At 36.0% G+C, this 12895-nt stretch overlaps 1 pseudogene; it reads left to right on the top strand.

The window, feature by feature from the left end:
* Positions 1–391: 391 nt before the first annotated feature.
* The window catches only part of LOC149815457 (uncharacterized), a 32962-nt pseudogene continuing 20458 nt past the window's right edge, over positions 392–12895 (top strand).

The following is a 12895-nucleotide window of genomic DNA, read 5'->3' as shown; positions in this document are numbered from 1 at the left end:
ACGAGCGATCTTTTGCCACTTCATGTATTGTTGTTACCTGTGGGAACACTTGCTGCCCATTTACATCTGGATCCACATGGGTCCGATCCGTTTAGGGATGAAATGCGCCTTTTAAATAAACTGTAACAACTAACGAATATCTGAAACTGGGTCCAACAAAAGAGTTTTGTTTCTCTCCAATAGGTCGGTCTCTGATCAGTGGACGTCACAGGGATAGTCCCATTTTGCTCCCGTCACCCCTCCATTCCAACCTACTATTCTTAACGAAGAACTGCAGAAAAATCAACGTGTTCCGTGTCATATTGTGCGTGTCCATGTGACATATCACTATTTTGACTCGCTCTTCTTTTCTCAGGGGTCGAGCAGTCCGTTGGGGGGAGAGAGAGAGAGGATGGCAACTCTGAGGCTCTTTGCCAACGTGCCCGTTGATTCGGTGGTGGCGTCAGACATCCTCAAGGATGCAACCAAGGAAATCTGAATCTGTAAGCTCTCTCTCTCTCTCTCTCTCTCTCTCTCTCTCTCTCTCTCTCTCTTTAGTGTTTCTGCTTTCAATGGCTTGTTGGTTACTTGATTGAGTTTCCTTCCTTTTACTGTGACTTACTTTTCTTTTTTCGAGTTGTTAGCTTTACCACGCATGAATTTTGCCTATTTTTCTTGCTTTCTTTCTGCTTCCCTGGTTGTTTTGACGTGATATAATTTTGATGGGTGATTATTGCTTCCCTTGTTATCCTGCCTTTCTGCATCAATGGGTTGTGCAGCATGTGGTGATTTTTGAAGGCTGGGTTTGTATTTTCTTATTAACTTGCATTTTGAGGCACTTTGATGGCTCTTTTTTATTTAAGTGATCTTTTTATATGCTTCTGTAATAAACAAGTTCTTTTTTGGTATATGATGGTTTTGATTGATGAATCTGTGAACTAAGTTTTAGTCGTTAATATTGTTTACTTGAGATATTTTTTGTGGCATTTTTCTTGCTTGCATGGGCAGATGGGGTTGCAGTGTGGTGATTTTAGTAATGCTACTGAAATGAGCTTGAAAGTTTCTATTTTTTTTATGAATAGTTTGTTTCTGATGGGTCCAATTAAGTGATGTCTATTCAAGGTTGCCAAAGAAGAAAGTGGAATCGAGAAGCAACTCAGGAAGTGGAAGTGAGAAATGAAAGGTCTATATGTGAAGAGGAAAGTGGGAAATGACTAAAGCATTTTAGAAGTGAATTAAGAAGTTTCTAGAACGCATAAAAGAAGAGTCAAAAGTTATAATATATGTGCTAATTCATCCAAATTTTATCAACTATTTTATTTTTTTTATAAAGTATGATCATAATAGTCACACACTGTTACAGTATATAGGAAAATTGGAATATGTAAACCAGCAAAATATGTAAACTAGTATGAACCGAGATTTTCAGAGGGTTTTTTGCAAATCTAACCCTGCAGATGCATTTGGCATGGTGCATTTGCTTGGAATCGACTATTGGATCATTGTAATCGGATCAAGAAATGTGATTTTGTATGCTTGAATATTTAAAAAAATTCTGAGTCATTGATTTTCAAGCCTTAAAAGACCCTTCCTGTACATCTTAATCGGATGATCTAAGAGTCTGTCTCTATAAAACCAAGCATCTAGATCACATTTGTACGGTGAAATTCTAGAAGAAACAGAGAACTATGAAAATCTCGGTGCATTTCAGTTTTTATATTTTGTTGGTTTACATATTCCAGTTACCCTATGTGTGTGTATATATATACTGTTGAGAAGCAGTCACCGTATATATACATATGTATTAAGGGTAGTTTTGTCATTGTTAAATAGGCTGGGTCTGTCTTGTTTATTTTATTTGTAGCAAAGGGTATTATTGTAAATAGTCTATTCTCGTCTAATCTCTATTTAAGAGAGATTAGACCTAATGAGAAAAGGGGATTCTTCTTGCCGCTCTGGGCGTCTGATCTAATCGAGCTTCTCTCCCTCCAGCACAACCGCATATCTGATTGCTCACACCGTCTGCAGTGACTAGGTTTACGTATGTGAGCAAGAAGATTCACGTTTTTCTATCTGACACCAGGTCCAAGACAGTCTGGTCACCATGAAGAAGATGTGATCCAGACTGCAGCTTGGATCTGACATCATATCCTGTCGGTGGTGGTGGTGTGAACGTCGAAGAGATCTGAAGCCTACCTCATGGTGCAGACGAGTCACGATCTCGGTAACCTGCAAGGTTGCAGTCATGGATTAGATCAGATCTGATATTGGGTGTCGTGGTTGTGGAATATATTTTGTCGCAGCCCTGGATGTTTTCAGGCGTGGTCCAATTCAACTTGGATTTGCAAGATTCAGATCTGACGTTGAAAGTTTTTGTGGTGGTAAAGATCAGATCTGAGCAGCGTGCCTAAAATCTAGTCAAATTTTTAGTCGTTAGTGGTGTAGATCAGATTTGATCAGTGTGATTAAAATCTGGTCAGATTCATAGTCGTCAGTGGGTGTACACATCAGATCTGAGTTCTCAGGTGGGCTTCATAAACCCGAAAGCAAAGGTCCATCTGTGGAGCATTCTGGTTTAGATCAGACTCAATATTTTTTCTTTGTTGCAGCAGGATGTGTTTGCGTGTGGTAGTGCCTGCATTTTGGAACAAATCCATTATCTAATCTCATGGCTGAAACATAGAAGTCAGGTCTGAAGACTGAAACAGTGGTTGATTATAAAGCATTTGCAAACCCCTTTTCATATGGATCATCCTTAAAGCTGGACGAGACCAACAATGCTAGATGGTCTGGTACATTCATGATATCTGTCTCGGGGCATCGCAGAAAACATATTTTGTTAGAAAGTGAGCCTAAAGACAAAACTATAAAGTATGCTACATGGGAAGAGGACAATGATATCGTCATGTCCTGGATTATGAATAGTGTACAACCTCACATAGCGGATGGGCTTATTTATTACACGACTAGCAAAACAAATGTGGGACAATTTGTGAGATACTTACTCACAAGAAACTAATGTGAGTCATATTCTTCAAGTGAAACAGGAGATCTATCAATTGCAGCAAAGAGAGCAAACACTAGCCCAGTATTATGCCTATGTGAAAGCAACTTTTGAGAGACTAAATGCACATAGACCATTGTGTTGTGATAAGCAGAAACTTCACCAGGAGCACACCATGGTTGCGCAGTTCCTTACTAGTTTGTCAGCTAAATTCTTAGTTGTCAAAGTTCAAATGTTGACGGGCTCAGATGTTCCCACTCTTGTTGAGGCATATAATCGGCTGAGTAGGCTTGCCATGTCTCTTCCTTCTGTTAGAAAGTGGCTTTGAATACTTTAGGTTCGATAATGAACCCATACACATGCACATTAAGTGCGAATATACCCACTCAAGGGAACAACACAAGCATATCATGTGCTAATACATAAACCCATAAAAAAGGGTAAATATGACATAAAGTCATAAGTTGAATATTATTGAAGAAAAAGGAAGAAGGGGATAAAAACCCTATACAATGGAGCATAAGCTCCTCCAAGGAGTGAAGAATACAAAGGGGGCAAGCCCCTATTTATAAGCACAAAAGGGACCACCTTGGGGGCTCCCAAGGGAGACGTTGTTGGAGAGCCCCCAACGGTCACATTTGTGACCGTTGGGAGCTCCCAACGTCTCTATTGGGAGGCCCCCAATGTGGTACGAATACAAAAAATAAAAAACAGAAATTTAAAGGAAAAATTACAATGCATATTTCAATTGGAATATGCGTAAAATGACAAATTACAAAAATACCCTTGAGGGTATTTTAGGAAGATAAAATATATATATATATATATATATATATATAAATAGAGATACGTATACATATATATATATATATATGTATACGTATCTTTATATATATATAAATATATATATGTACAATTAAGGATTGTATTTCAACAAATATGTGTAGGAGTACATATATTTTAACACCCCCCCTCAATCTTTGCGGGGAAACGAAAAGATTGAAAAAAAGGCAAGACTCCAAGAGGCTTCGGTAGGGATGCAATTGAAACTTGAAAATGCCTTCCTCCAATAGTCTTCAAATGGTGAACACATTTCTCGAACCATCCAGGGTACTTCTCTTTGTTCTATCTCCAACATCCTGTGGAATAATAACAAAGAACAAGTAAAAAATATCTTTGCACTTTACTCAAATGGAACATTCCTAACAAGGTGCAAAAATGTATGCATAATAGGAAAATTACTTTAGCATGAAAAGAAAATTTAGAAAACCAAAGTTTCAAAAAACAAATATCATGTTAAAGAGTGAGCGGAAACGAATTGCAAGAATGCATAATGCATTCATAAGGTCCAACATTGGACAAACACAACCCCATAATGGGGAATAACAAAATGGTCCACTAAGGGACACCACAATAAGCCTACGAAGAGGCATAAGCTACATATGCTTTATTGAATGAGGGCCTAAAAGGCCATAATGAGCATATGCATATACTATCATAAAATGAATTAACACTTAAAGCAATCATTAATGACCATGCTCCAAACATACTTTAGTTAAAATGAACACAATAGTTCAAAAGGTTTTTAAAAGAACACGGATACAAATGTTCAAAGGCATGACGAATATGATTTTAAAAAAAAAAGGGCTTTATAAAGGTATATTTAACATGCATAATATAGTTTTCACATTTTTAGGGAGAAGATCTATGTCAAACAAATGTCATAAATAAGAAGCATGATTTGACTAAGTATATTAAAATGTTCACCCTAGATTCAAAAATGAATATCATTTGAGACAAAAGACTCATTGTGCATATCAAAAAGTCGCTGAAAAACTGAAAGCACTTAATATATAAATTAAATGCTACAATATCAATTTGATTTAAAAACATATCATGGATATGATTTACTTAAAAACCCAAGTTATGAATGAAATTTTTGTAATTTTCAATAGTAGTTCATCCACTACAAGCAACTACTTCATTAGTCATTCAAAACCCACAAATCAAGTGTATAAGCTACTAGATCAAGAATATAAATATAATGTCATTAAAGGTCAAATAACACACACAAAGGTGTGCAAAAGAACATCTTGTCTACATGTAATAATACTTGAAATGAGTGTATCAACGATAAGAACAAGAGAATACACGCCAACATGGACTAAAAGCATCTCTTGTCTATGTAAAAATACACTCAAGACCAAGTATGTTCAGCTACTAGAACAAGAGTAACAAGCCAACCATGGGCTAAAAACATAATACATCTCTTGTCTACATAAAATGGCACTTGAATTGAGTGAAAGAAGCCAACCATGGGCATATATCTCAGCGACTAGAACAAGGACACAAATGCCAACATGGACTAAAGATCACACACCATGGTGTGAATCAATGTACCTTGTCTACATATGATAACACTCAAGGCAAGTGTGTTTAGCTACTAGAACAAGAGAAACAAAGCCAACAAAGGGCTATCAACACACAAAGGTGTAATAAAATTCTTGTCTACATATGATGACACTTAGATAAGGGTTATAAAAGGAGAAGACTTTTGAGGCAATAAAACTTGCAATGACAAACATATAAATAAAACCTTGAATTAATAAAACAATAAAAAGAATACCCATAACAACAATGTTTTGGAATAAATGTGTGAATATACACACACCAAGAATACTTGTGTACAAAAGCACAAAACACAAATGTGCAAATGCACTCATAAGATTCATAAACAATAAAAGGTTGGGTAATAATCCCAAAAAACTTGATTTTAATATACCTTAAAACATTTAAGGTTTCAAAGATCATATATCCATCACATTTATATATAAATAAGAGCATCCATAAAATCAATGGTAAAAAACAAACGAGTGACACACTCATAATTAGAGATCATATACCAAATCATTCTAGAGTCCCAAGGTGCCCATAACTCACCTCAATCACCATCTATAATATGACAAGTGGACAATCTAAAATGACATAACACAAGGTGCCCATAACTCACCTCAACAACCATCTCTAATATAATAATAAGGCCATAAGAAAAAGATTGATGCATCATATAACATGTGATGGATAGAAGATAAAATGCCATAAAAAGGCAATGAACTCTTAGGGAAAACATTTTCCAAATATGTGATTTTTACAAAGAGGGTCGATTCAAAGGTCCAAATTAATCACAACAATATGTCATATAACAATAATGTTGCATATATACGAAATTATGTTCAATCATGATCATTATACAAAAAAGGACTTTAATAAACACAACATGAAATATTTAAGCTATGTCATGTGTGAGAAAGGAATTGGAATAATCCAAGAAACAAATCAACCCTTTATAATTTGCAATTATACGTATACCAAGATGTAAAATGGTAATAATCTTAAAAGTGCAAATTTATGACATGTACCAAGATATTGCGGAATGATAAAAGAAACAATCCTACAAGTCCATTAAAAAGACAAACACAAGCCCTAAAGAAGGCAATAAAAACATCTCTTTATTGAAAAGATAGTACCATGAAAAAATGTCTATGAATAGACAATACGCATACAAGCATGAATACTTTATAAAAGAAGTGTACGAAGACACTCTCACAACACTTGAACAAAATACGAAAAGAAAAACGTAATAACATCAAACATGCAATAATGCATGTATTTCATAAAAGATGCAAATGCTTGAGACTCTCAAGCTTTAATGTATTTTAAGGCAAAGAAGACCATATTATGGTCAATGTAGGCATCCTTAGAGATAAAATCAAGAGGTTTTTGAAACCTTATGTGAAAATACAAAATTTGTTTATAAAGTTGCATCATTAGAAGAAAAATCAAAAAATAAATGAAATCTTTTATACCAAAGGATGCAATAGATACACTATGCATTCTATATAGTGTGGGAAATTCCTTTTAAAAAAAATCTTTTACAATGGTTCGAACAACCTATTTATCAAAAATCCTTTAAATAAACCAAAAACATTGAAATATCTTTTAGGAGTTCTCATAAATAGTTATCATTAACAAGAACTAGTTAGAATTCATAACAAAGATTTAGATGTAAGAGATTCTTATGCAAAATGAGAAAGGAAATGATTCAACTTATCAAAAACACTAAATGTGCAAAAAAAATATTTTCATAATGTAAAATATGTTAAGAAAAGAGATACATACCGAAAACTTCTAAAAAAAGAGAGGAACAATGAATACTTCACCATTTCTTGAGCACCACGCTTTCCGTTGCGCCAAGAGACAACCCCATCGTAACCTAGCTTTGATACCATGTTAGAAAGTGGCTTTGAATACTTTAGGTTCGATAATGAACCCATACACATGCACATTAAGTGCGAATATACCCACTCAAGGGAACAACACAAGCACATCATGTGCTAATACATAAACCCATAAAAAGGGGTAAATATGACATAAAGTCATAAGTTGAATATTATTGAAGAAAAAGGAAGAAGGGGGTAAAAACCCTATACAATGGAGCATAAGCTCCTCCAAGGAGTGAAGAATACAAAGGGGGCAAGCCCCTATTTATAAGCACAAAAGGGACCACCTTGGGGGCTCCCAAGGGAGACGTTGGAGAGCCCCCAACGGTCACATTTGTGACCGTTGGGAGCTCCCAACGTCTCTATTGGGAGGCCCCCAATGTGGTACGAATACAAAAAATAAAAAATAAAAAACAGAAATTTAAAGGAAAAATTACAATGCATATTCCAATTGGAATATGCGTAAAATGACAAATTACAAGAATACCCTTGAGGGTATTTTAGGAAGATAAAATATATATATTTATATATATATATATATATATATATATATATAAATAGAGATACGTATACATATATATGTATATGTATCTTTATATATATATATATATATATATATATATATATATATATATAAATATATATGTGTACAATTAAGGATTATATTTCAACAAATATGTGTAGGAGTACACATATTTTAACACCTTCGTCTCAATCGGAGTCTCAAACCTTGACTCTGTCTGTTTCCTATGGTCGAGGCCGAGGTTCTACTCCTAACCTATGGGAGCGTGGACGTGGTCGAGGCACAGGAGGAAGAGGCAAACTCCAGTGTACCTACTGCGAGAGATTTGGGCATTTAGAAGATAGATGTTTTGACAAGCATGGACGACCTCTCGCATCTTCAGCTAAATTTGCTCCTAAGGCACAAGTTGCCAAACCTAAGTCTCCCTTTGAGTCTCCTAGTGATTCAATTACACTTACTCGTGTTGAGTATGATGAGTTGCTGGTCCATCGTCCATCTAGTTCCCCCGTGGTTGATATTGCATGTTCCGCAGGTGATGGATTATCTTGTCAATGTAGTAGGTGAATTATTGATTTAGGGGCATCTAGACATGTGTGAAAATTCATGTGATTTTTCAAATTTGAGTTGTGTTGCTAACCATAAAAAGGTAGTTCTTGCCGATGGAAGTTCCTCTCTCATTGTTGGCCAAGGAAATATTTCTATCCTCCCTACTCTTCAACTATCAAATGTTCTTCATACCCCTTCATTTTCTCAAAATTTGTTATCGGTTAGTCGTGTTGCCAAAGAATTGAATTGTAGAGTGATATTTGATCCTGCCTGTTGCACTTTTCAAGACTTACTCACAGGGAAGAGGATTGGTGGAGGCTATTAGGAAGGTGGGGTTTATTACCTACACCAACCGGTTGGATCTGTTCATTCGGCAAATGAGTCCTCTTCCAGTCCACCGATTTGGCATCATCTGTAATGAAAAGAGGCGGAAGCACCAATAGAGCAAAAGTCACTCCTTAAGAGTGACTACAAGAGCCAAGAACACAAACACCAAATGTGAACACACAAAACTCACAAATATAGGAAATGACTTAAAGTCATAAGTTAGATTTATTGAAGAAAGGAAGAGAAGGGTGTAAAAACCCATACATTTACAAGGGGGAACCTCCTCTTTAAATAGAGGAGGGAAGCACTAAAGAGGACCCATAAAGGGGGCTCCCTTCTAGTCGTTGGGAGCCCCAACGGTCATAAATATGACTGTTGGGGCCCCAACGTCTAGATGGGTGGGGCCCCTTTATGATTCCAAAAAGCAAAAAAAAGAAATAAAAAGGAAAAAGGAAAAAAGGGAAAAAGAGAAAAAAGTGAAAAATAAAAAGGTACATTTGGGATTTACCAAAATACCCCTATTGGGTTTTTGGTTTATACAAAACAGAAAAAGAAAATATAATTATGTATATATACATATATACATATATATACTTATATATATATACTAATGTATATATATATAAGTATATATATATATATATATATTTATATATACATAATTTAACACGCCCCCTCAAACTTTACGGGGAGAAGACCGAAAGTTTGCCAAGAAGAAACATGAATCGTGGAGTTGGGAGCGCCTTGGTGAAGAAGTCAGCTAGTTGATACTCTGAAGTGACATATGGCAATGTGATGGTTCCTTTGAGATATTCGTCTCGAACATAATGACAATCCATTTCGATATGCTTGGTCCGCTCATGAAAAGTGTGATTGCTGGCAATGTATATCGCACTCTTGTTATCACAACATAGCTTGGTGGGAGTGGAAATGTTGACGCCCATGTCACTAAGAAGACTTCTGAGCCACACAATCTCCATAGTTGTCATTGCCATAGCTCGATATTCAGCTTCAGTAGATGATAAGGAGACCTTCTGCTGCTTCTTGCATCTCCACGAGATGAGAGATTCACCTAAAAAAATGCAAAGACCCGTAATTGAGATCCGATCATTGGGATTTCCTCCCCAGTCAGCATCAGTAAAAGCAGTTAATTCAAGAGATGAGGAAGAGGATAAGAAGAGTCCCTTGGAGATGGTATTTTTGATATATCGCACAATTCTCATTACGGCCGCCATATGGACCGTAGTAGGAGCGTGCTGAAATTGGCTCGCTGCATGAACCGCATGAGCTATATCTGGACGTGTGATGGATAGATAGGTGAGGGATCCAATTAATTGGCGGTAGGGAGTTGGATCTTCAAGAGGAACACCATCTTCAAGTCTTAGTTTCGCATTGATAACTTCAGGGGTCTCCACTTTCTTTTCATCAGATATTCCTGACTTGGTACAAATTTCCGCAGCTAACTTTATTTGAGATAAGATGTACCCTCGCGCTGAATAGGCCACTTCAATTCCTAAAAAATATCTCAAATAACCAAGGTAGGTCAGACATATCAAAAGTATCTTTTAATATAGACTTAACATCATTTACTCCCTTTTTGTCATTCCCAGTGATGATCATATCATCAACATACAGTAGAAGCATAATAATGGAGTCACCTGTTCTTTTGACAAAAAGAGCAGTGTCAGTATAACAAGAACAAAAACCTAAATTGATTAGTACAATACTAAACCTGTCATACCAAGCTTTAGGAGCTTGCTTAAGTCCATATAAAGCCTTTTTTAATTTTAAAACTTTTCCATTTAAATTCATACCTGGAGGTGGTTCCATATAAACTTCTTCATTTAAATTACCATTCAAGAAAGCATTTTTAACATCAAGTTGAAAGATGGGCCATTTTTTGACAGAAGCTATAGCAATAAGGGCTCGAACACTAGTCATTCGAGCAACCGGGGCAAAAGTTTCATCATAGTCTACCCCATACTCTTGGGCATAACCTTTGGCTACCAACCTAGCCTTATATCTTTCCAATGAACCATCACTCTTAGTTTTTACTTTAAACACCCATCTACATCCAATGGGTTTCTTGCCATTGGGAGGATCAATGACTTCCCAAGTTTGTGCCTTTTTAAGGGCATTAAGTTCAAGCTCCATAGCTTCATTCCAATGATCATATTGTTTAGCATCATTGTAATGTGATGGTTCATGAAAATAGTGAAGAGCAAGAAGACATGCTCGATAATTAGGGGAAAAAGAGTCATAAGAAACAAATCTATTTGGAATCTTAGGAATGCGATTTGATCTTCTTTGAGAGGTTTCTTCTATCGACTCATTTTGAGAAAATCTTTCAAGGGCACATGGAGGATTTCTTTCATTCCTTCTAGAGTAGACTTGTATTTGTCTTGAAGCATTCTCTTCTAAGTTTTGATCATTATTTGGATGCTCAACAAGATCTTCAAGAGGTTCATTAAGATTAATATGATCATCTATGATGTTTTCTTGAGGTAACAAGTCAAATAAAAAGGAATAGTCAATATTTTCATTTGGTTGATGCGAAAAACCATTTTCTTCTTCGAGGAATGTGACATCTTTTGAGATATAAAGTTTATTATTAAGGATGTCAAAACATCGATATCCTTTTTGTTTTTCGCCATATCCTAAAAAAATGCATTCAATAGCTCTAGGAGAAAGTTTATCATTTTTGCGAGTTAAAACAAAGCATTTACATCCAAAAATTCTTAATCTTTTATAATCGGGAGACATATTGTAAAGTTTTTCAAATGGAGAAAGATTTTTCAAAGAGGATGAAGGGATTCTATTGATGAGATATGTTGAAGTTAGAACCGCTTCAGCCCAAAAGGATTTTGGGATATTTTTTGAAATCAATAATGTTCTTGTAGTTTCTATTATGTGCCTATGTTTTCTTTCTGCAAGACCATTTTGTTGCGGAGTGTTGGGACAAGAACGTTGATGACAAATTCCATTTTCTTTTAAGTAAGTTTGAAAATCATTAGACATATATTCACCTCCCGAATCGGACCTAAGAATAGATAGATTTCCCAAAAATTGATTTTTAACCATAGCATGAAATTCTTTAAAGAACGAGAAGACTTCAGATTTGCGACTTAAGAAGTATATCCATGTAAATCTAGTGAAGTCATCAATAAATACCACATAATACGAAAAGCCTCCTTTAGATAAAATAGGGGAAGGTCCCCATACATCGGAATGAACAAGTTCAAATGGCCGAGTGGCAAAATAACTTCTTTGAGGAAACGGAATAGCTTTTGATTTCCCAAAAATGCAATCTTTACAAGTCATGTGATTGTCTTTACAAGTATTGTTCAAAAAAGGGAAAAGAGACATTTTTACAAAATTTGGATGACCAAGTCTCTCATGCCAAATTCCAATACTTTTATCTTTAACAAGATTGCAAGATGACTTAGATGGAAGCATCAAAAAGTCCATAAAATAGAGATCACCCCTTCTATGGCCTTGCCCAATCAGCTTCCCTGACTGGAGATCCTGCATGATGCAATCTTTAGGTGAGAAAGAGACTTGACATCCATGGTCGGTGATTTGGGAAATGAAAAAAAGATTTAAATTAATTTTTGGAACAACTCTTACTTTAGGAACAAAGAAATTTTGAGAATTTTTGAAATCAAGTGTTCCAATACTTTCAATTTTTAAAGACGTTCCATCGGCCGTTGAGACATAGGAGGACATAGGTTCGGAGAAAACATTGGAAAGGGAGTTTTTATGAGATGTCATATGGAAAGAAGCACCAGAGTCTAGTATCCACATACCTGGAGGTGATGAAGAGTAGGCGATGGCGGCCTCGGATGTTGAAGGAGAAGACTTGAGAAGGTGTTGGAGAACTTCGGAGATATGATTAAGAGTTTCTTTGATATCTCCTTCTTTGGTACTTTCTTCCTTCTTTGGAGAATTTTCTCCAACCGCGGCAACCTTTCCTTTAAGCTTAGGACAAACCGGTCTAATGTGTCCCGGTTCATTACAATAGTGACATATGATTCCCTTTCTAGGCCCATTGATATTTTTGTTAAAGTGGGGAGGTCTATATGCTTTAACATTAGAACCAGGCCTATTAACGGCCAAAACTTCATCATTTCTAATGCTCAAGCCAAGTCGAGTTTCTTCTTGACATACCTCGGCAAGAGCATCTTCAATAGGTAGGGCTTTGCTTCTATGGAGAAGAGATGCCCTCACTTGTTCGAA

Source organism: Nuphar pumila, chromosome 15 (assembly GCF_984573655.1).
Source record: "Nuphar pumila chromosome 15, dmNupPumi1.hap1.1, whole genome shotgun sequence".
NCBI lineage: Eukaryota > Viridiplantae > Streptophyta > Magnoliopsida > Nymphaeales > Nymphaeaceae > Nuphar > Nuphar pumila.
The sequence above is the reverse complement of the archived record's forward strand: the minus strand, read 5'-3'. Positions and strand labels throughout refer to the sequence as shown.